The sequence below is a fragment of the Vanacampus margaritifer genome, chromosome 2 (genome assembly GCF_051991255.1).
Source record: "Vanacampus margaritifer isolate UIUO_Vmar chromosome 2, RoL_Vmar_1.0, whole genome shotgun sequence".
Lineage (NCBI taxonomy): Eukaryota > Metazoa > Chordata > Actinopteri > Syngnathiformes > Syngnathidae > Vanacampus > Vanacampus margaritifer.
Genome location: NC_135433.1, coordinates 29303864 through 29328828, shown reverse-complemented (window position 1 = coordinate 29328828; position 24965 = coordinate 29303864). Strand labels below are relative to the sequence as shown.

Sequence of the window (24965 nt, the reverse complement as noted above, 5' to 3'; positions counted from 1 at the left end):
AAGCTGTTTGCTCACTGATAGAGGAAAACAATTGTTATTTGTTTTGCCGAAGTAATAGGTTCGTCGGTAGCCAATCTTGGTGGCAGTGGCAGCTGGCGCGGTCAGAAGAGAGGCGCTAGAACGTCGGATCCGAATGTATCAGCACACCATGGTTTGGGACATGGTCTTTGTTTTGTATTAACAGCAATCCTCATTTGTCTCAATTTTGTTTTGCTTTTTTTATTTATTTCTTATTTTTTTGCTAATTGAAGGAAATTTGGTTTCATCCAAATACAGGGTTCAATAGTAACTGAAAGGCATGTTGACATTGTTCTACTTTCATGGTACTTAAATCAGCAGCACAGTGCTCGAATTGTTAGTACGTCTGCCTCGCAGTTCTGAGGTTTGGATTTGTTTGGATCTTGGCTACAAACTTCCAGTGCATGAGGAATTTGTATGTTCTTCAGATGCTTTCATGCTGGTTTTTTTTTTTTTTTTTTTTGGGGGGCGGGGGGGGGGGTACCCTGCTCTCCGGCACACTCCAAAAGCATTCTTCTTAGGTTTATTAAATAATCGAAATTGTCCATACTGGAGGTGTGTTTATCTGTTTGTAACATGCCCTTCTCCTTCTTCATTACTATCCTATCATTCTTTTAACATTTTGATTGGAGATTTAAATGTTTTTTTGTAATCATACAATCTCTTTTTTTTTTAATCCATGTTCCTTGTTTTTTCTATATAATAAATTCAACTGAGAGAAAATATATTTTATTATTATTATTAATTATTTTAGTGGTCATCTAAATTAAAATATCGTGTATGAAATTAATTTCTAATTCTAATTAAAAGATATCTATGCGCGTAGGGATTCAAAAAATATTATACACATTTGTTTAAGCAGCATGTGTGCGCATTCCTGATGTTGTTGGTAAATGCTGATTGGACAACGCCAATGAATGAACTTCATTGTTGACTCTGTGCTGAACCAGCCGTTGCACATTAACAAAAAATCAATAGTGGCAAGAACGGTATATGTGTGCAGCAGCCACTTCTTTTCTTTTTTTTTACTTTTCTGATAGCACTAATGCAGTAAGCACATCTCGTGAGGTGTTGTTGATTAAACATTTAAAAGACGGATAGAGTTGAACCTATCATGATGGCACAGGTGACACATTGACGGTGGATTCCTGGCTATTTTTTACACCGCCATTGTGTCAACAACACTGCAACCATCGGTTTCCTCTTTAGAACATAAACACAGAAAAAAGATGCATTGCAATGTCAAAAAGGAGAAATTAATTTTACTAGCGTGAAAGTGTTGAATATATCCCAACTAAGTTTTTGTGTCAGTTGTTTCAAATATATTTTGTTTAATTTAAATCCCATGTATATTAGTATAAAATATTTAGCTGTTTATGAGGAAATCATTGGTATTGGTTTGCATGCAATGTTTTAAGGAGAACTTATTTGCTTACCATTTAACCAGCGAGTCCTGAATTAAATTGAATGGGTTACTAATTGTACTTTTGCTGGGGGGGATCATCATAGTCCAAAATAAAATTTCAAATCTAATTTGTGCACTTATAGCACTTTATCTATACCATATTGTCCAAAGCATATTCACATTTTTGAAAACATACACGATCGGAGTGTACACTGTTGGGGTGTGAATTGCCTCGTACCTTGCGATTCGATTCGCATCATGTCACGATTTGATTCGATACCGATTAATCTCGATGCAAATCTATACGTTTATTATTGCGATTTTTTTTTACTCAAATTTAGAAAATACTAATCAGTAAACCTGTACATGTACACTGTAAGATTTGTATGAAAATGTATTTATTTATCTGAAAATTCAGGTTGCAGTCTGTTTCATGTTTGAACAGCACTGAAATCAAATATTAAAGCTTAATGTTCCATTAATAGAACATTCTTCCATGCTTAATGTGTAAACCCTTAGTAAGACATTTTGTTGAATATTCCCATAAAAAAAATTATGTTTAAAAATCGATTTGGCCGCATATCAAATTGATTTGAGAATTGTGCGTTGTAATACCGCGATATATTGCCGAATCGATTATTTCTAACACCCCTACTACATCGACGCTCTAACGTAGTCATGTCCACCTAAAGAAAGGTTTCAAATAACTTCATAATTTAACTACCAGGATTCCTCACCATACACTCTCGCTACCAGCAGAACCACTTTTGGTAAAGATTTAAATCCATCCAGGTTCCTTCCTCTGGTCCACATGACCAAGTTTGAAAGCTCCCTTCAGCTCAGACATCAGCGTACAAACACTGCCTAGATGGGCTTTAATGACTGATTGCTTTACAGTTTAATATAATGCTCATTAGCTGGCTAAACATTGCCATACACAAGCAGACATACGGTTGCCAACTTCCTGAGTTTTTTTTTTTTGTAGGTGAAACAATTTTTGACTGAGTTGAATAAGATGCATATTTTTGAATGATATAAACACATGGAAAAGTTAATATCCAGATTTACTAAAAACTAACAGTATTAACTTCCATCCATCCATCCATTTTCTGAACCACTTATTCCTCACAAGGGTCGTGGGGGGTGCTGAAGCCTATTCCAGCGGGCCTTGATCAAAAGAAATATCTCTCAAACAGAAACTTTTCCTGCTTAACTCAACTGTATACCGGCACATTAATATAAGACAATAAATAATAAGCAGAACATTCATCCTGTAACTTATGAACAGCCACATTATTTATTTTGCCATTTATATTTCATCAGTGTTTTAAGAGTCAGCTGAGTATAGCTCAAACTCATGCTTACAGTGTGATAGACGTGAGCTACCTCGACAGCAGTCACCTGTAAGTCCCTGCAATCCCTGCGTACGTCTCACGCATTGCCATGATTCTAACATTTCTGTACCACTCGTACACGCCACAATATGTTAACGTTCATTCTTCCTCGAATCAGAAAATTCTGGTTTGGTATTCGATCTGTGACTTTTGTGATACGTTGACCACTAATATATATATATATAGAGAGAGAGAGAAAGAGAGAAAAACACTACATTGAGTACACTAACAAAATACGCAAGTATTGATTAAATGTGTAGTTTTCGCTGTAGTAGTTTTTTTTCTTTTAATGGTTCATTAATGTTTTCATATTACTCATCTGCTTTATTGTGTTCCTCACCAAAGTCACTAGTTCTTAAAACAATAATGCGTGTGCTGTTTTGTCTCAAGCATGGCAATTACGTTAATAATAAAGCCGTATTTACACCCAGCTATAAGCCCTTGCCATCGTGAACCCTTGTGCTGAGGCCCCGCAGGGACTGACCACTTCTTTGAATATAGCACCTTTTAGTAAAGCTACATTGTCCTCACAAGGATGATTAGTGGCCAAAGAGATCTTGAGAGATGTGCATGTTTACTCTTAATACACTTGAGAAAGAGCCACTCAACTCAACTACAAAAAAAAAGAAGTTTTCTATTTAAACTAAAGGAAGGGGAGTGATTATTGAATAAATGTGCTATTATTGCATATATATTTGTTTGCACCCTAAGACTGAGAGGCCCACCATTAGGACACAAAGGTCCAACATAATACTGTGGGGGAGAGCAAAGACTGCACCTGCTTGTCCCTCTACACCTTATAAGAAATATATTCTTACCTTGGAATCAGGGTCATTAACTGCAGGCACTAACATTAGCTTGCTTGCACTATGCCAAAAAAAAAAAGATAATTCATTAAATGAATTGAAATTGCCAGGCATGTATATCATATTGTGTGCCACCATGTAGCTGTTGCAAACAAAGTTGTGCAAAAAGGCAACCAGCTATTTGGTCGAAAAGCGTAAAATAGAGGTCAAAGGTATCAACTCCACTAACGTACCTCCTTAAATATTGTATATCACTGTTGGTTTTTGTGCACATCTCAAACCAATCTGTCTGTTATTATGTGCTTGAATGATAGCGTTGCCCGGGTTGTCACTTTTTTATGATCAATAGGGCCTGTATGAATGTAAATATGTATGTATGTATGTTTTTATTAGGGGTATCAGGCAAATTTTTAATCGTAATTAATCGCATGACTTCAATAGTTAACTCACGATTAATCACAAATTTTATATCTGTTCAAAATGTACAATAAAATATACATAAAATATTGTTTCCAAGTTTTCATACTCTTGTTAACATAAGTGTAAAAAAAAGTGAAACTAATAGAAAATTGGCTGCATTTTTTAGTCATTGATAGGGTAATTTCATAATAATTCATAAAATTGAGTTAAAATTAAAAAGATGTACTGTAGCCTACTGTAAAAAAAAACGAGTGTAATATTGATTTGTGTTGAGGTCATTTTTCTGCCACTAGATGGCATAATTGCATTTGCAAGAAATTGGTGACATTTTTCTTTTCATATTAAGAGTTAGCTCATCTTTAACGTGAAGTAACTTGTGAAATTTTGCACTTTTTTTTTTTAAATTGTAGAATACAACTTGACCCCAGTTTCTACAAATGTACGCATTATTATTAAATTTATTACTGCTAAATTTTGATGAAGACATGTCTGCTGGGTTGCGACTGGAATTAAAAAATGAGTGTCATTAAAGCAGAACAAAGCAGCATTTGACTTTCGTTGATAATGGCGGCACCTTATTGGTATTGTTTTCCCTTGAAAGAACCACATTCCCCATTAGGCCAAGCGCATATCATCGTAAAATCCGAACGTCTAAGGCGTCCGCAGTTGGACGGAATTACATTGTTTCCAGTGGCTATTTTCTATTGTTTCTTTATACAGCACTGTAACGTTTCTCAAATATGTTAACAGAAGACTGTGGTTGCGATCTTACCTTCTTCATTGGACACACAAACGGCTGCGCTCCCCCCATCCCTCCCTTCCCGCGATACATTCACAAACATTCATAAACAGGAAAGAACACAACTTTTGAGTGTTGCGTGGCTGGTCGGGTCAGTGTGGAAAGGCAAACTATCAAGCTGATGGCTATTTGTTGCTACCACACAATTTTACAATAGCTAATATTAGCATAATTATTTTTTATTTGCAAAGGCAGCGTCGTTTGGAAATCCCACCCTGTCTTTTGCCTCGCCTGTACTGTGCTTTTAACCGCATCGAGGTAGGCTTTTTATCGTCATTATTATTGTCGCCTCAGAACAAAAATCTTCGTTTGTTGGGGTGTTTTGTAACTTCTGCATGAAAACAGTAATCGTGCGTAGACGTTTGACTCGACTTCTGTATTCCGTAAAGAAGTCTACACGTTTGTAGTTTTTTTGTGTGAGTGTGGCAGAGTTCACACCATCCACCTCAAAGTTGTTTAGTGCCAGTAAAAATGATACAGAACCCCTCAGGCCATGACAAAGGTTTCATTAATTTAGCTGTAAGTTAATGTTTCATCAGCAGAATTATGAAAATAATTTTAATATTTAATATAAATAATAATATTGAAGGCTCAAATCCTATTTAGTGTTACTTTAAAGGGACTTTAAACTAACTCAAAATGAATGCACTAATTTTGACAACCCTAGTTTTTATGTATATATAAATGGAAATGTGTAAACATATTATATTATCAATAAATCTGAATTACTTTATATATTAAAATAATAATAATAATTTTTTTAATGCTAACTTTTCTTAGAAAGCTGTGGGAGGGCGAGTGACGTTTTGTTAAGACAACACATATAATACAATACAAACGAAAAACCAAATGAACCAATCTGACAATGTGTGGGACACAACAGTTAGCATGAGTATCACAAAGATTCGTTTCAGACACTGTCCTAGTTGGATGTCAAGAGTCAGTGGCTCACTTACTGTATAAACATCACCAAATTTAACATCGATTACATTTAAGTGTTAGCCTGATTAAATATGGTTGGCTAATTGACAGCAATGAAAGCAAGATGATTGCTATGGAAGAGGTTAAATTCCAAGAAATCAAAATTGCAGATGCTCAAAACAGGCACAAATACAACATCTATGATGAGGTTACAAATACCTGAATTGAATCAGGTAGGTCTGAAAAAGGCAACTGAATTGGAAGAAGACCTTCGCGCATTCACCTGCCATTCATTCATATGCCCCAAGTCCAGCATCTGAGAATGACCACTAAGCTCAGCAGAGGATGAAATATAATACCTATAAAGGGTGGCTCAACACAACCAGTGGTTGAAAAAAAAACTGGTCTGAAAGATAAGACTCCCTTAAATGACGAAAACATGCTAGACCAAAGATCGAAAGGCCCCAGAGAAAATCGGTCAGATAATAATGTGGTACAGGATGACCCAAAACAATTGCAAACCAAGTAATGGCCTATCATGTCCACAAATGATGCAATTGCTGTATTTGTTACACAAATTTGATTTGACTTGACAACAATTCAGTCCTGAAAATTTGAGCTTTTTGCTATCGCCATTCCAACGTATGCTCCAAATGTCCACCTCGGCGCCTGAGACACTTCTGGATGTGGCATGTGAGATTGCAATGGGCACTGCAGAGCATCCTCTGGTGGTGCTGTGCCCTAGAAAATACACTTTTTGATCATGACCAGATGAACAGAGAGGAGGAAGTGAACCTCTTCTTCCAAATTGATTTCTTTGGGCTGAGTCATCAACATTTCCAGCCTACCTAACACTCTATTCTCGTCCAGTTTGGACTCCTTCAGCCTTAGCATCCAAACGTCAGTCCAAACTGACATTGGCTATCCAGGAAATTGTGGCTTCATAAAAAACAGTATATTACAACAGAACAACCCAACGTCACCTATTTATCATGTGTTTGATAGATCAATAGGTACACGCATGTTAATCTTTAACTGGCTGTATGCTGGCATTGAAATGCTGATAAAACCCAATAAAGTCATTTGGTGTGTCACACCGTTATTTGCCTTTTGGTTCGCTGTAACACAGGCTGCAGTCTATTGGCATCAATTGTGATGGACTTCTTGTTCAAATACTGACACGTGGAGTAGGAATCAGCTTTCACTCATCTGACCCCTCCATTGCTTAGGATGATTTTATATTGTTGGCGTCAGTTGTGGAACGGAATCCTTCCACCTCCAAAATCATCACTTTTCAGAAGACCTAAAAACTGCTTGTTTGTTCTATCATGATCAATGTATCCTCAAAGAGAACAAGTTTATCAGTGTTTTATTTTGTTTTTTGAAGAATTTGGCGGGTTTGAAAAAAAGGGCATGTGAACTATGCCATTACTTTGTTTCTGAAAATGGCACAGTGCATTCTCAACGGGCAAAATACAGATAGTACCAGTTTTTAGCTTTTAGCATGTATTTTGATGTTGTGGATGTATGATGACTTTGCATCAGTCATTTATTGTTTATTGAACCTGTGGATTCATCTTCCTTTACCATGTATGCATCAGAATATTCCAAAAAAAAAATATATATATATTTTGACTTGACAATGGAGTGTCTTATTCAAAGTTTTTTTTGTATAGCCCTCACAAGAGTCTCAAAGGCATTCATAAGACCATAGTTAACAAAGATTAGCGACACCCCTGATCTGATTTAAATAGGTAAACGGCAAGAACTCCCCTTGCAAAGGATGTAGTCTGCCGCGCATGTAATGTGGGAAATTGACAACAGTCTTGCACCCATGATCGAGCATCTGCGTGTGAAATTTATTTTACAATGTCAACCCGTCCAAGAAACATGACACCTAACAGACTGAGCTTAGAACAGTAACGCTGATGAGTCACTACACAGCGCCTCAATTTCATAGATGAGAAAGGGAGTAACAAGTGGAATGAAGTAGGGGGAGCCAATTCCCAAATTCTGCTCTTGTGGGGGAGCACAGTGTGGGTCGTGGAAAAAAAAACACTTAGCATGCAAAAACATATTATCTTGTTGCCATGGAGACAGCCTCGGCTGGCCTATTTAGGAACATTGATATGTAGGCGAATGAGGGGTTGCGGGAGATAAGGTGGGCTACAGCATTAGGCACCATGAAAATCTAGGAGAAGAGTCCAAAATAATGTTTGTTTGGGAACAGACCAACAATAATTTTGGTCATGCTTGAGTCTTTTCCTGTGACTTCCATTTGGGGTTCAATTGGCCAAATTAGCAATAAATTCTTCAAAACAGGATGCCAATTTTTCCATGTTGGTAATCAATATTTGAAGTGACTTATAAGTCGCATCAACCTGCAAGTGAGTTCACTCAACGCCTTAATGTGAGTGTTGGTAGTTCTCAAAACCATTAACCATGACTTGCTCATTCCCAATGAAGCTGCTCCAGTCTTCTGAATTTTTGTGATAAATCAGGAAATAGCCAGCACCAAACAGCACGATGCCTGTTATCAGAATTCCAACTGGCAGGCATACCATCTTCCACTTCTTCCAGGAATTCAAGGTATACCCAGCAACAAACTGTCTGGGAAATCAGGCTCTCCCTTCTCTGTCCTTCTTGTCGATAAAATTTTGTTGATTGCGTCGAGACACCAGCTGACCAATTCTAGGGTTTGATTTTTGGAAGGAAATACAGCGGGAAGAGATGATAGTAAAAAAAAAAGACAGCACCAAGAAAACAAGTAGGCAACAGGGGAGACAAGAGCGAGAGAGGAGCAGCGCAAGTAAGCCTTTTTTTGAGAGCCTAGAGGGAAAAAAATCGCGTTACACCACCTGCGCCTCTAGATAGACTTGGTTTTTGCAAGTCTAAAATATAGATGACTTTTTGTAATCAATTGCCAGATGCGCTGGGGATGCGGCAGCTCGGTCAGCCGGAACGCCCAGGGAGGCAGAACTTGGGGAAGCAGAACTTGGGGAGGCAGAACTTGGTCCCACAGTAGACTAGATTTACCCCAGCTGTAAAATGACGATGGACCCGTTTTGATGTCGAGCGCACGGATGCCTATGCCAGATGTCTATGAAAATAGGCCATTTAATACTAATTTGCATTATATACTTTTGACACGGGCAATGAGAATATACAACATGTAAGGTTACAGGGCCATCCAGATCCTGCAGTGTAATTTCTGATCTTTCAGCTATTAGACGTAAATGTGTTTGCACGCTTTGAGCTTACGGCTACTTCTGTGTGAATGATTCATCATTCACTGACAGGAAAGCTTTGCATGGGTCTCGTTAGTAGTTCTACTCGAGCCCTTGAGGAAGCCAGCCAAGTTACATAAGCATGTTGAACAGCAGTCAAACATTTGTGCTAGATAAAGAAGCCCTTGAAAGCTGTTAATCCACCTGTATTTTGTTTATCTTCGCTCAGAGAGCTCCCACAGTTAGTCTGACAACGGTCAAATAAAAGTGGTGTCAAACTACAAGGACTGATGAATGTTTTGCAAATTGCTCTGAGTCTGGGGCTTTTATTTTATTTTGAACCATAACAGACACAGATAGCAAATGACTCAGAGAAGTAATTAGTCATGGGGAAAATGAGGTAAGCATGAAGGTGAAGGTGGGGGTGATGAGAAATGGAGGTGTAGCTTTTCAATGAAGATTACAAATAATGTCCTTCTGAATAAATATGCAAGACACTCACAGGAAAAAAAGGACGTTAATGTAAAGTTAAATATGTGTTATTTGATATACATATATTTTTTTTTTTAGTGTTCGTCATGACTTAAATTATTTTATAACTATAACTCATATATTTTCTTCGTCATTTGGGATAATGACTTTTTGCATCCATAAAAAATTACACTCAAGATTACACAAATTTATCATGCCACTGCTCTTTTGTCATATATATATAAATGTACGGGCAATATCCCTATAAGCAACCTCAAGGGAGATATCCATGCTTTAATGTTTTTTCCTCCAAATAAGAGTGTGTGAGTGCGCTTGTGTGTGAGTCTGTGAGCCCCTCCTTTCCCCAAACCTCCCACAGTTTTGAGTTTGACTTCATTCACCCAGAAGTCCATCAACTGTGTTTTGTAAGTAGAGATCATATTTGACTAAAGGGAAAAAAAATGCTCTGAACTCAATGGGCTTTTCTGTCTCCTCTGGAAGGAGTCCAGATTCCTTTCAATACAGCAAAGGCAAAAAAGCCCTCCATAACACCAAATTTTATTCAGGTTAGAAAACTGACTGAGTCAAATACAAAGATTTAAATAAGCGGGGCATAAAAGGAAGTGAGGGAAAATCATTTCAGTCAGAGTCAGAAGTCACACTCATTAGTTTATGAGTGTGGATGCTGATAATGGTCTCAAGCATGACTGAGTCTCTTATACTGCTCTGAAAAAAAAGAGGGGGGGAACAAAGATTGTGTCGTTTGGGATGCATCTGGATTTCAGTCCGTGCTCTGGCATGGTAGGCAAGAGGTAGTTGTTCATTTGTTGGTCTCTTGCTGGCTGACTGGCCGGCCGTGGCTAATTGCTGGTGAGTTTAATGTGTATGGGCAATGAGCCATTCACCTTGGCACAGGCTGATGACCGAGGCTATGTGACTATGTTGTAACCAAGCCGTTCTTGGCTACAGTTGGACCTTGTGTGCCATAGCTAAGAATCAAAGTAGAAAATAGTCATGAGAAGATAAAATAACAGTTTTCTTCAGTGACTGTTATTCATTGACTTACTCTGAAGCGTTTGTGTTTTTGCTATGTAATATTTAAAGTAGAAATCTATTAAAACAATGGAGTGGCTTGTAACACTACTACATCAGAAATGATGTCAGCTTTTGCGAAAGCTCGTATAGTGCAAGCAGACACGTTTCACCCAAGCAGTTCCATAAAGCGAAAGCAGTGGGCCCCAAGACGTCCTACTGTAGCTTAAATACAGGAAAGCAGGCCCTGGTTGAGCACTGGCAGGCATGAGAACCCAATAGACTCAGGTCATCTATCAGTTGAGTCTTTTGGGTTCTTATGCCTGCCAGTCCTCAACCAGGGCCGAATGTCCTGTATATAAGTAATATGTCGGCACTGCTGCGTTTGACTGTCTGTGTGGGAGCACTCGGCAGAAATGCTCCCACACAGACAATCAAGTGGAGCGCTTACCAAAGTCGCACAGCAACATTTACAGATTTTGGAACTCGGTGCACACAAAAGGCACACTTTAATATAAGGCGCGCCGTCAACTTTTGAGAAAATGTAAGACTTTTAAGTGTGCCTTATAGTCGTGAAAATACGGTACTTGTCCAGGATGAAAACTACACTGCTCTTCCTGAATCTGCAATTCAACGTCCCGACGGACCCTGCTCTCCAGCACCTCTGAATAAGCAATCCCACAATCTCCGGACGGATCTCATCCATCTCCAGGCCTTGCCACTGAGGAGCTTTTTAACCATCTCGGTGACCTCAACCCTGAGATTGGAGAGCCCACCTCAGAGTCCCCGGACGGACTGCATCGTTGAAGGAAGGTGTGCCAGTAGAATTGAGGGCCTCAATTTGAGAGGGTATTTGAATTCTCCCCACACTGACTCACAACATCCTGACTTGAGGTTAGCAGCATCCCATCTCCACAATACACAGTGTTAATGGTGCATTGCTTCCCCCGCTTGAGACGCCGGATGGTGGACCAGAATTTCTTTGAAGCCGTCCGGATGTCATTTTCCATGGCCTCACCAAACTCCCCACAACACTGCTAAAGATGCACACATGCCTGCGACTATTCCATGTTCAGCTCATATGGGGTTCAGTTGGGGCTCACTTTATCTTTTAATAAGTGAGGAGTGTGGTCTTTGAAATCCTTCATGTGTAAAGTGCCCTGAGACAACTTCTGTTGTGATTTGGGGCTTCATAAATAAAACTGAATTGAATTGAACTGAGTAACCGATTCAAGTTCAATCGGAACGCATTTGTTAATGTCAACACAAATAGCGATTGGAGATTTTGGGTGCGAGTCTGAGCTCTATTGTGTACCCTCATTAAATGAGCTGGTGATAATCACTGGCGACTTAAATATGTCACCGGACTTCATGCAGAACTCCCCCCCACACTCCCACCACCAACCCCCATTAGCTTCTCCTAATAATAATTGAATAATAATGAGTTCATTGGCTTAATTTGGACAGTGATTCAGAGGTTTGAATGCATGTTATTGTCATATTTATGAATGAAATACGTCATCAACGTACATGTCCACGTAGCTCAGAAACTCTCAATCATAAGATCGATGAGCAGCGCCAACATTTAGATGTGGTCTGAGGAGACATAACTTTAGATCGCCTTTAGAATTAACATTCCACTGTACAAGCAAGATGGCATAACTTGACTCATGACTTTCTAAACCGACTTGCTCAAATGTGACTTGGTCCCACCTCCGCATGTATGACTCCTTGAAGTGGCCTCAGGCCCGTCCTTTCAGCTGGCTCACCATAGAGCTTTCTGAGCTGTGTGTTGGGATGAATGGGGACCACATGTGTGTCTGGAACTGGCCGCCACTAGCCTGCCAATCAATTTGTTTAACTCCCCAGGCGAGGGCAGCGATTGGTGGACCCTGCACACACACTCCCTTCCTGACAACAAAGCAGCCCATATGCCCTCCCAGCAGGGATCGGCCTTGATATGGGGGCCCGTGCATTTAGAGACCCAGTTATAGGAATTTGGAGCTAATAGGATGAAAGGACTACCGTCAGTGAATTGAAGCACAGAGCAAATCGAGTGGAATGCACATTCAGGGTGTCAGTCATCATCTACGCTTTGCCTCCAGTCTGCACTCCCATCAGCTAGCCTGCAACGCCAACAACTAAAGACTTTGAAATCGCACAGAGGTTAATACAATTTCACCATAATAACATGATTTAACAAGCCTAATGCTATTTTCATTATTGTTAACAAGTGTTGGTCATGACCAAGCAGCATAGGATTGACATGGCCTTTTTGCAATATATGGAATGAGGAAGAAAATGTTTTCAATGCCCTTGGGTTGCACAAATTTGCGTTTCATTTGAGACTGGTTTGGTCTATGCAGTACTTGTTGTAGGGAGACCGGGGGTTAGTTGCATCACGGGTAAGTTGTCACATTGCAATTTTCTTCTCCACCAGAGGGCGCAACAAAAAAGTGGAATACTAGTTTTCTTCGTATAAATGGTTACCAATTGTGTACTGTCTGAGAAGAGAATGGCAAGTTGTGAGCTGAGGTGAGTGCCAGTTATCTCTTTTGCACAACCCCAAATTTTTTTTTTTCAACTTCCTATATTTGAAAACAGGCGTCGTATATAGACAAATTGTAGCAGCAAATTATTTGGACTTGTTAGAGGAGAGATTCAGCCATCTTATCATGCCTCAGTCACTGCTCTGTTTTAAGCTAACTTTAAACTACAGCAAGTATTAGCCAACATGTTCGTTTGGGCAACTTGTCTCAGTCATTTTGGGGTTTGTTGTCACATATGCAAAGAATGGTCCAATGAAAAATGCACCTCTGGTGACTCGGTTTACGTATGCCATAATTGTTCTTCAGATGATAGAATCTGATGAATAAGAAAATTAATCTGCCATGTTCTGGTTAATTGTTTAAAAATGTATTTTCCAATTGTTGGAACTACAGTAAGTTTCATGATGAACCATGAAACCATTAATTGAAATGCTTCATTTAAAAAAAATAAAAAATCAATTCAATAAAAAAATGTCAGTGTGTGTGTAAAAAACAGGAGGACAAGGATAAGTTTGTCCTTGTTTTATTAGTTGAAAAATCCAGTGTGACATCTTACCCCATATAGTGTGATAATTTAACCATTGGTGGGGCAACATGTCACATGTTCACTACCTCTGTTTGATGGCTTATAATTCTGCACTGACACAAAGTATGAAAATTACATGAACACAAAAAATATACCTAAAACTTTGGTCTTTAATCTAGTATGCATTATGTTTATATGTATTGGTTCTGATAAATAAATAAAAGTATAAAAGAGTGATACAACTAGCCCCGGTTTCCCTTAAATCTTTGCAAATATCATAAGAATTGTAAATGCTTGCATACATTTGGAAAATGTTATTAGATTAAATTCGCGAATTTATTTACTTTATTTAGATTGCCCCCTAACCCGGATGTTGTTTCGCTGGGCGGATGTACGTAACGCGCGTTGCTCGGTACGGAAGTAGAAACGAGAGAGTGGGAGGAGAGATGAGCGAGAGCAACGCGATTGACCACAAGAAATAAAGTTGCATTAAAAACATTCTACAACTGGTCAAGGGCGCACACGGTAAATCATTTCTACGTTTGAAAGGTGTTGTACTAAACGGCCGTAGTTTGAAATGCTAATTTGTTTAGCAAAAGTTATTTTGTTTACACACTGTATTTAAGCTAGCCAGCTCAAACTTAGCTTAATTTAACACAAGGTTTGCACTACAAAAGATTTGTCTTTATTTCATAAAAGCTCTTTAATTTCATGCTTGGTTTAATACTGACAGTATTGCTATCATTGTGTCTATAATAAGAATGTATATGTTGGTAAATATTTTTGCTTTGAATTGTGTATTTGACTATTTGTAGCAGCATGTATATTTATTACATTTGGTACTTTATGACAATTATTGATTTAATTGTCATTTTATTCCTTTTAGTTTTCATGGTGTGGTGAGGTGTTCAATGATTGTGTGTCTGAAACTGTGTGGAAAAATAAAACACACAAAACATCAGTATGAAGTGTGGATGATTGACCAGGGTTTAGCTACAAAGATTATAACACCATGTAATATGCATACTGTCTTAATTGAAGTTATGCAATTGGAAAGTGCAACTATTTATAGGTGATTGGATTTTAGACGCAATATGTTATGTTTAACATAAAAAAAATAATTAAAAAATTAAAGAAGAAGAAAATAATTTCATATACCCTTGAATTGTGACATTAAAAAGAAGAAATGACAAAAAATGGATTAATGTAAGCATTTGAACATGCTGATTAAGCATAGAAGCTAATAGCTTTTTTTGTATCATGTATTGTTCTATTTGGTAGTAAATTATGCTAAATAAAATGTTATCACATACAGTTTATATGCGATGTACATAGCTGTAAAATTGTCCTGTAGCCAATTGGTTTGCTTGGTACCAATTAGTGACTATAGAAAGCCAACGCTCCTTTGTTTGAAGCGATGTATAGAGGAAGGTAAGACGCAAGAAAATCCCTGGTTCAATACTAGTTCAGACTGCTCTGGGGGCCTCATTATCTGAATCGTTTTAAAGTTAATTTTCTGCCAACTGCCCCTGACCAAGATGCTGACGCGAGATCTGAATTTGGTTTTAAGTGCTAAATAAAGATTTGAACCTCTGGGTACCTCACGATACGATACGATATGCGATACAAAGATCACGATAACAAATATCTCACGATATGACAATACCGCGATTATCGATATATTGGTCAGGTAATAAATCCACGATAATCTGTGATAAAACTACTCAAGACATAAATCGATGTTTTTTTTCAATGAGAAAATAGTTACTTTTTGTACCATCACTGGAAAAAATATATAAAAACTGGTGTCTTCTTCACAGTGAGTACTTAAGTGTTTTTTTTTAATTTTTTATAAACAAATACAAATGCCTTCTTAACAGAGACCACTTTCTGTGAACAAATTTGTGTCTTTCTTAAACGCCATTGTCATGCATCATGTCAGTCAGTTACATAGTGAATTGTTTTGTTTTATAAACTGTGATGATTTTTTTGTGGAACATTGCAAAAGTAAATTAAAAAAAACGTAAATATTAAAACCAATTAAATTAATATTAATATTCCTAAGAAATTGTGTGCTTCAAAAAGTCGAACCATTAAATATGTTTTAAAATGTTACGTATGCAAAACTACGTCAGTTGCTGGACAGATAATAAATGTCTTACACAAGTAAAAGTAAGCTCATGAGTCTTCTTCGCCTGAAGACTTCCATACATTTCCCCGCTACTCTTTTGAGGCGCTCTCCCTAGCAGCCTGCCAAGTAATTGCTCAATAAGTAATGAACAATGGAGCCGTTATAGTGGCTGTATATTAACTACGAATATTGCGATACTTGCGTAGGCGTATCAATACTCTATCGGGAGACAAAGTATCACGATTTATCGCAATATCGATATATCGTCACACTCCTAGTGCTGAATGGCTCAAATGGAACAAATTCTGCTGTACCTTGTACAGTCCACGTAAGACAAATTATTGTTATTCTTATTCTTACTTTTGCTTGTGAGATTTATTTTCCCCTTTTGTATATGTGTCACCCATAAACTCATGTAAGAAGTCAGCATGTCAGTGTTCTAGAAGAGAGATCAGTTCAGCAGGCATCAGTAGCAGAATTAAAAATACATGTTAAATTAACTTTTGGGGTGACTTTTTGTGATATATTTGTGACTTTAAGTGGGGGATAGGTTTAAAGGAGAAGAAGAGGCATATTATTAAGTATTTAAGTAAGCAGATTCTCATTCAAAGCAGCAGAAATATTGGTTTAATGTTACATAACCATGCACATGATCACTTTTTGACTTGAGTTTCATGCATGTGTGCATGTTTTAAATAAAAAAATATATATTAACATTGATTAAATAACTGAATGGATGGAAAATATTACTTTAAAAAAGCCTGCACAATTAGGGACCGTTTGAATGGATAGAGGAAATGCAAATTATGTGCAGAGAGTATCATTAAAAAAATAGGCCTAATCATTGATATAAAAAAAAATCATATTGCCTTTTGATATCAACTTTTGGCACACAAATTGTTTATTGCCATTAACTCTGTGTTAAAGTATTCCTTAAGACATTTTGGATGAAACCACAGCAATAAGACACTCAGATAAAAATATTGATCTTGAATGTGTACTGACCTAAAGTGACCGTTTTGTCAAGATCTTAAACTGCAACATTTCTATAGATGTTGTTGATTCAACAGAGTGTAAACCGATCATTAAAATGCTTTAGAAGGTCATTTAATATTTTGGTTCAACTACTGATGTCTAAAATATTTATTATTAACTTAGCTGGGATTAAAGGTCTTAATTATGCTCAAGGGGAACACATTTCAAAGCCCCTAATTGGTTTATGGGAGCTCTCTATTAAAGTTTTTGGATTAGTAAAATCAGACTAATTACAAACAAACCTTCCAAACATATTGAAACAAATGGATGTCGGAGGATTTGCGTGGCAGAATGATCTTCTTAAATCATCGCTTTTACATCTGTGAGCCATTTGATGCCTGCAGCGCTCCCCTTAATCACAAAGCTGATTGTTTTCACCCAGCAAAATTATTTAGAAAATAGCTGTTAATCTCATTTTCATGTTGAGTCTGTTTCGGTCAGACATAATCTGCCAGAGTCTGATTGAGCTGCATAATCCCTGCATGAGGAACAGTCCGACCAACCCCCTCGCCCCCGCCGCCCCCGCCACCCCGGCCTCGAGCATCTATTGGGTTTCTCCACTGGTGGCTGGAGATGTGACCCCACCCCCGTCTCCTCTAGCGTAGCTTCTCTACTGTATGAGTCTGCCCTGGGGGCTAAACAATATGCCTCTATTTTTCTTAATTAAACAAACTTAAATCTGTGTGCCTCCGCAGTCTGTCAGATGATTTTGATCTGTGATGTTTGTTGGTGTGTGTTGGGTAAGATGAAGGTTCGGGCTTTTCTCAGTTGTCCTTTCCCTTCCCTCTTTTACACCCTCCATCTTCACCCTTATGCCCCAGCCCCACCTCTTTATCCTCTTGTCAGTTGTTTTTTTTTCTATCGCCCATCCTCTTAGGCTGCATGTCAGAATTCCTTTCTGTTTCCACCTTGTAAACATAGAATGCATTCTACCCATCTGTATGCACTTCCAAACATCATGAATGTACTCGATCTTCCTTTTTCTATTCTAAATACCTGTTAACAAGTCAGAGGTTCAGTGTGAAAAAGAGCATCCGATGGAAATGCAGCGACGTGGAAGTGACTGACTGCTGGGCTGGTCCAGGAATTAATTGGAAGTAAATCGTAGAGTGAAAAAGATAACTGCATCCTTTAGGAAGTGAGGGAGGGAGATCGTGTTCATGCTTGTACTTGAGATGATTAATCTACTTAAGTCCGAGTTGATAAACACCATACTTTGCGTAGGAATTTGTATCTCAAATCATCTTTTCCCATTGAATTGAATGGAAATGCCATTAATCTGTTCCAGTCCACCTCCCCCCCTAAAAAGAACAAAAGATGTTGTGATTTTTAATAAGGAACTATAGCGCTATATATTGCCCTTTAATACAACATGCAATAATTTACTGAATTAAATTCAATAAAAAATAGTTAACAGTTTTTGTCACACTGCATCAATTGAATGCTTCTTCTGGTGTGCCCACCATTCCCTAAGGTATTATTCCCACTTGACTTCTAGGCGGTCCTGCCTGGAAGCAGGAGCCAGTCAAGTTTCAGCGTGTTTAGCCTAAAATTCACGTAGTATTCTTGATAAAGCGTCATTGAGACTTCTGGGACCTCATTTATCAAGTGTGCATAAAACGTGCGTGCAAATATTCCCGCACAAAGAATGGGATTCATTTGGAATTACATTACTTGAATTGCCACACAGCTCTGACTATGTATTTGTAGAAAAGTGAAACTACAGATAGAACAGCTAGAGATATCACCAACAAGCCAAAATTAAACAAGGGATTCACAAACTTAATTGGGGACATAAGGCACACAGTTGGAATTTATCAATATTGATGCTAATTAGCATTTAGTTAGCAAATTAGAAAGGCTAAACTATGTTTTTGTTTTGAATAGGGGAAAGGGGAAAATATTTGCTTAGTTTAGTTTGAGAGTAAATTTTAACTGGTATTAGCTGTTTTTTGATGAATTCTTCACCATTTGCCTGTTTGAGTGTGAACTGTTGTTTGTCTGTGCCCTGCTGACAACGGGTTCAGCTCAAGCCACCAGGGAAAGCCCCATTATATTAAATGGAATATCCAATATTTAAAAAAGACCCAGCCAAACTGTGCTTACTCTAATATTCTGGTCTAGAATCTGTGTACTGTGTGCATGAGGAAGAGGTGTCGCCTATTCAACATGTTCTCCATCTAATTGCATTATGTGCTTTTCAAGCACCCTCTAGTGGCTCATGAGTATATTTTCAATTCAATGCGGCCATTAGTGGGAGAATATGAGGCTACCTCCTGGGAGTTTCATCTATCTAATGTAATATTTAATTGACAAAAACTTCTTAAATTAATGCACAGCACTCATCAGAAAACTTCAAAATCAAAATTACATAGCCAGTTTTTCCACATGGGTGTGTTGTGGTAAATTGACATATAGAACAGTCATGATAACTCCTCTAACTTTGCAATACACTTGCGCATGTTTGGAAAAAAAATATCTAATGAATTCAGGAATTTGCTGTACATATACAGAATTAAAAAATAATTACTATTCTGGGAAGTTAAATTTTACCACTAGGCTATGTTTATATTATTTTTTCCATGAAATTGTGTTTGTTAATTATTATTATTATTATTATTATTGTTGAGGTCCAGAAATGGGTGGGCCATGTTTGTTCAGACCCCACTGTCTGAGAACAATAGACCATCTGTGGTCAAGAACAATTCTAATGTCAGCATAGCTAAGCCAAATAGAAAGGGGGCGGGGCTAATGAGGTATGGGGTGAAGGGACTAGGGAGGGTGGCGGGCAAAGAGCAAGGAGGGTTGGCAGACGGACAGTCAGACGCATAGTTTATGGTAATAACTTCCTCGTTAACACGACTCGACTTTTGAAGAGCTCAATGGGGTCTTGTCTCCCTCTAGTGTCCATTAGGCAATACAACCACTTTGTCTATACAGCACAGCTGGCTCACTTCTTCATTTAAATGATAAGGCTTTGTGTCAATTTTTTCAATATATTTAGTGATGGTTTGATCCTGAACTTGTTAAAATTTTGTTTTTTTTATGGCTGGCGCCTTTGCACAAAAGTTAAATACAGATAAATCATTTACTTATACATATATAATATATGTTAACACAAAGCCTTTGGTTCCATCAGTCAGTCACTGTGTCATGGTTTTGTGTTGGGTCTTGTTTAGTTTAATTTCCTTCTGTCATGTTTTGGGTATTGTTTGAGTTTATTTTACCTTAAGCCTGGTTCACACGACAAGATTTTAAAATTGTTGGCCGATTTCCAAACTGTGAGAGACGCCACACGTGAAGAGAAAAAATCACGGGAGTAACTGTTTTGAACGTACCGTGTAGCCACACTGCACAATCAACACACCACACACGAGCCAAGTTCATTCACAAAAGTGACAGAAAGTCTCACAAAACCCCTCGAGATTTAACGTGACTTCCGAGTCAAAAACATGCAGGACCAGTCGCGCTACTTCCTGGTTTTCAGCTGAAAAAGTGGCATAAAAAGAAAAGGCGTTGTTTAAAGGCGTGTAAATGGGCTCTGGGCGGCGAGGCATCGCTTGACTGCAGCGTGGGTTCGCGTCCCACCCGGAGACCACATTTATTTGTGTAGTATGTGTGTGCGTGTATGAAGAACTACTTCTTTTTTTCTTTTTCTTTTTTAAAGGAGTGTAAATAGCGCACAGCACAGACGTCATGACTTTTGATTTTGGATTCCCCACCGGCTTCCTCGCCGGCTCGCTTTCTTATTGGCTGCATGTCACTGTCAACAGGCTGCGCTGTTGTTTGTCTTCGGGGCACACTGCACAGGAGCGAAGTCAGGCCAAAACCATCCAACATGTTGAATATCCCCGATTTCAAGTCGGAGGTCCTTCCGAGCGCTGATATCAGGATGCGTGTGGTGTCAACACACACGGCAGGATTATCTATTAAGATTATCGTTTGCCTGTCAGCGCGTCCTTACGATTGTCAGGAGGGGAAGTTCGGGGCTAAAATCGAGCCAATTCTCCTGCAGTTTGAACCAGGCTTTAATTTCAGTCATGATCTACAGTATGTTTTGTTTTGTTGTCCTTGTGTGCCTCCCTAGTCTCGTCAAGCATTGTCATGTCCACCTGTGTTTGCCTGCCCTTCCTCATGTGTCAACAACCAATCAGCACCCTCTGCTCTGATCTTTGCTTACCTCCTTGTTTTTGTTTAATTAAATTCCTTTTTTTTTAACTGCACCTCTGCCTCCTTGCCCTGTTTCCCCTTCCCTGGGTCCTCATCCCACCACAGCGTAACAGAATGTACCGACCACAAAAGGACCCAGCAGGAAGCATCCGGCGCCGACCGGCACAGCACCGGCCAGCTTCCAGACGTCATCAGCACCTTCCATACACCAGTGTGAGTAGCACTGGAGGCAATGTGTGCGAAGTGTCTTGCCCAAGGACACGACACATGACTTGGGGAGAGCAGGGATCAAATAGCCAACCTGGTTACTGAACGACCGTTGCTACACCCTGAGCCTCGGCCGCCAGCTCTCTGACACTGAGTTAGATGAGTTTGTCTTCACAAAACGGTTCCCCCAGTGCTTATGACACCACTTTGTCACCCCACATCTTTGTTGACCCAGAATTTGAGTTAGATACCAATTTAGAGGATGTGTGAAGAGAGTGAATGCCCCGATTTTGGTTTGAGTGTGAGTGAAAGCTTTTATAATTTTTATTTTAATCTCACCCGTCAAGTCACTTTGAACATGTTTCCACGTAACCTCGTTCCCCGCCGTCTGTCACCCCGGTTACAGTCGCATACACCACCTAGCCTCTTGTCGTCCTCATGCCTTGATTATGTTCCCACACCCCTTCGTCCCTCGCCTAGTCTCATTTCGTCCATTCACGTTCACTCAGCCTCGTTTACTAGTGTCTTGTATCCCCCAATTCCTTGGTCAGCAGGCTGTTGTGACTCCTGCCCCAGCTTGTAGAAGGTGAAGAAATAAACAGCGAGCCAAGCTGCAGCCCCTGGCCGCTTCGCCTGTGCCGCTGCAGCCCCCGGCCACTTCGCCTGTGCCTCCGCAGCCCCCGGCGGCTTCGCCTGTGCCGCTGCAGCCCCAAGCCATAGAGTCTTGTCCGCTGCAGACCCTTATGGTGGACCAAAAGTGCCAAAATTAAGTAAATGAATGCATCATTAAATAATTCAATAAATGTGTCATGAAATAATTAAATGTGTCATTTATTAATTAAATATGGAATTAAATAAATGTGTCATTAATTAAATTACCTACATACAGTATATAAATATATATATATTTATTTATTTATTTTGTGTTTCTGTGTTGCAGCGTTTCATGAATTAATTTTATCTGTCAAACTCGCTCGTCAAAGTTAGTGGGCGGGGCTGATTCACTCAAATCTTGTCTAATCGACTGCTTCAGCCTGAAGAGGTTAGAAACATGGCGGCTAAGGTGATGGATTTTTTTGCTGAAATAGAGTGATCAAGGCTTGTTATCGTGCAAAACCAACATAAAAATAAAAGCGATATTTCTACTAATTCGCTAAAGTACAGTTTTGACTTAAAGGTGTTTCCATTGAAGAGTGATTTGCTTCTGAGGCGTAGTTCTGATAATGTCCCGCCTCGACGAGATCTCGCAGTTCTTATAGGCGGTCACGTCACGCTAACGGCTCCTCATGAACGTCACGAAAATAAATATAATGCGTGTATGGGACCGCGGCAGCCTTGGCTCAATAAAACTTGTTGTCCCCTCAATAAGCAATTCCGACAAAAGCGAGTGGCCCTGTACTACCACCTTTCTTTTCTTCCTTTCATCGGGCGGGGTCACATGACTACAGGAAATGCAAAAAAAAAGACTTCCATTTCAACACGTCTCAAAAAGCACCTCATGAGAGCGTAAATCTGAGTTTAATGGTAACGCACCCATTAAGGTCAATAGCGCCACCCAGCCTATTGAATTGTGTTTACTAGCTACTCACTCTGCATCAATTCATTAGTCTGACATGGATTTGCCTTGATTGGTGAGCAGGGTGACCAATCAGGTGTTAGGACCTGCCCACCAAACTTTGATGGGTGAGTTTGACAGATAAAATAAATTCATGAAAAACCGCAACACAGTGACCATGAAATAATGAATTAAATAGAGAAATAATTATATTTTATATATATATATATATATATACAAATAATCATAGGTAATTTAATTAATTAATGACACATTTAATAACACATTGATTTATTTAATTGCATATTTAATTAATTAATGACACATTTATTTATTATTTAATGGTGTATTAGTTTATTTCATGTTGGCACTTTTGGTCCTCCATAGCCCCTAGCCACGGACTCTCGTCCGCTGCAGCCCCAAGCCACTTGGCCTGTGCCGCTGCAGAAACTGGCTGCTTAGCCTGTGCTGCTGCAGCCCCTGGCCGCTTCTCCTGTGCCGATGCAGCCCCAAGTCACGGAATCTCGTCCGCTGAAGCCCCATGTCCCGGAACTTTGTCCACTGGGGGTCACGGAGCCTCATGCGCTGCAGCTCCAAGTCACGGAACCTTGTGCGCTGTAGCCCCAAGTCACGGAACTTCGAGTGCTACAGCCTAAAGTCCCCGTCCCGGAACCTCATGTGCTGCAGCCCCAAGTCCCCATCCCGGCTCCACGGCAGCCCCAAGTCCCCGTCCCGGCTCCACGGCAGCCCCAAGTCCCCGTCCCAGCTCCACCCACGGCAGCCCCAAGTCCCAGTCCCGGCTTCACGGCATACACCCAAATCCTGGTCCCGGCTCCACGGCAGCCTCAAGCGCCATTGCCTGAGCCGCTGCCACACCAAGTCTCATTGCCTGAGCCACAACTGTCTTAGATCCCTGTTCTGGCGGCGCACGCCCTGCGGCCGCCCTGTGCTCCAACTCTGGCGGCGCACGACCTACTGTCGTCTTCTGGTCCTCATCCGGTGGTGCCCATGCTGCGGCCGCCTCTGGCTCCTGACCGACCCCGCGAGGCACGTCTCGTATCCCTTGAGAGCGCGTTTTTTTTTTGTCATGGTTGGGTCTTGTTTAGTTCTTCTGTCATGTTTTGTTTGAGTTAATTTTACCTTAGTTTTAGTCATGATCTGTGTTTTATGTTGTCTTTGTGTGCCTCCCTAGTCTCGTCAAGCATTGTCATGTCCAGCTGTGTTTGCCTGCCCTCCTCATATGTCAACCAATCAGCACCCTCTGCCACTTGTGTCCTGCCTAGGTGTGTCATGTCATGTCAATTAGTGTGTGTGCATTTAGTCTCTTGTCTCCCCTGTTACGGTGTGGTCACGGAGCGCCGTGGTGTCTGTCGGCGTGTGAGATGGAGGACCCAAAATGCAGGGAGGCAGGAGAACCACGGCAGGAGTGCGGGTTAAACTGACGTACTTTATTATAAAATAAACAAGGAACTGAAAAGGTACAAAAATCAAAATGACAGACAGAACTCTGGGGGTGACCGTGACAAGCGGCAATGATCCCACACGGGCTGATCACTACCCGGGAACTAAATACACCCACACTAATTTGGTAATTAGCCACACCTGGGGCCAGGCCCAAGTGGCTGAGGGCCCGGATTGGTCAACCCGCGGAAGGGCGGGAACCCACTCAGGGCCCTCAACCAAAGCCAGATCTTCCCAGACATGACATCCCCTTTGTCTGTGTCGATTCATTTTTGCCCTGTAGTTAACCACATTTTTGCCTAGCTTGTTTATTGGATGTTGTTGTTTTGTTGTCTGACAGATCACTGTTTACCTCCTTGTTTTTGTTTAATTAGATCCCTTTTTGTAACTGCACCTCTGCCCCCCCCGTCTTGCCCTGTTTCCCTGCACCTGGGTCCTCATCATACCACAACATAACACACTGAAAGGAATGGCTTTGACCTGTTTTACCAAATAGAAGTTGGTTGCACAAAACCCTATTCAACCAACAAAAAATGCGGCTGGTGGGGAACACTGGCTACAGTGGTTTCTAAACAAAAAGTCAATGTCAAGCCCTGGTCATTACAGATTTTATGATCAATATTTTTTTTAAAAAAAGGGGATGACATTATGAATCTGTTGTTTGCTTTAAGTATGAATCAGCTGACTAATTGCCTTCTGCAAATCCTCATTATAACCTAAATAACTTAAAGCACTTCCTTTTCTACCACGCGTCAAGTCAAATTTTCTCAAATTTGTTTCCTTGCTTTCTCTCTTGTTCTGCCCGGAGGTTACTTTCTTTTTCACATTCTTACTCAGC

At 39.8% G+C, this 24965-nt stretch overlaps 1 long non-coding RNA gene across 1 annotated transcript; it reads left to right on the top strand.

Annotated features, from left to right (window-relative positions):
* Nucleotides 1–13953: 13953 nt before the first annotated feature.
* LOC144044755 (uncharacterized) lies at nt 13954–21919 on the top strand. Its single transcript, XR_013291349.1, has 3 exons — nt 13954–14093; nt 21010–21117; nt 21666–21919. It is a non-coding gene; the product is annotated as an uncharacterized LOC144044755 (long non-coding RNA).
* The last annotated feature ends 3046 nt before the right edge of the window (nt 21920–24965 follow it).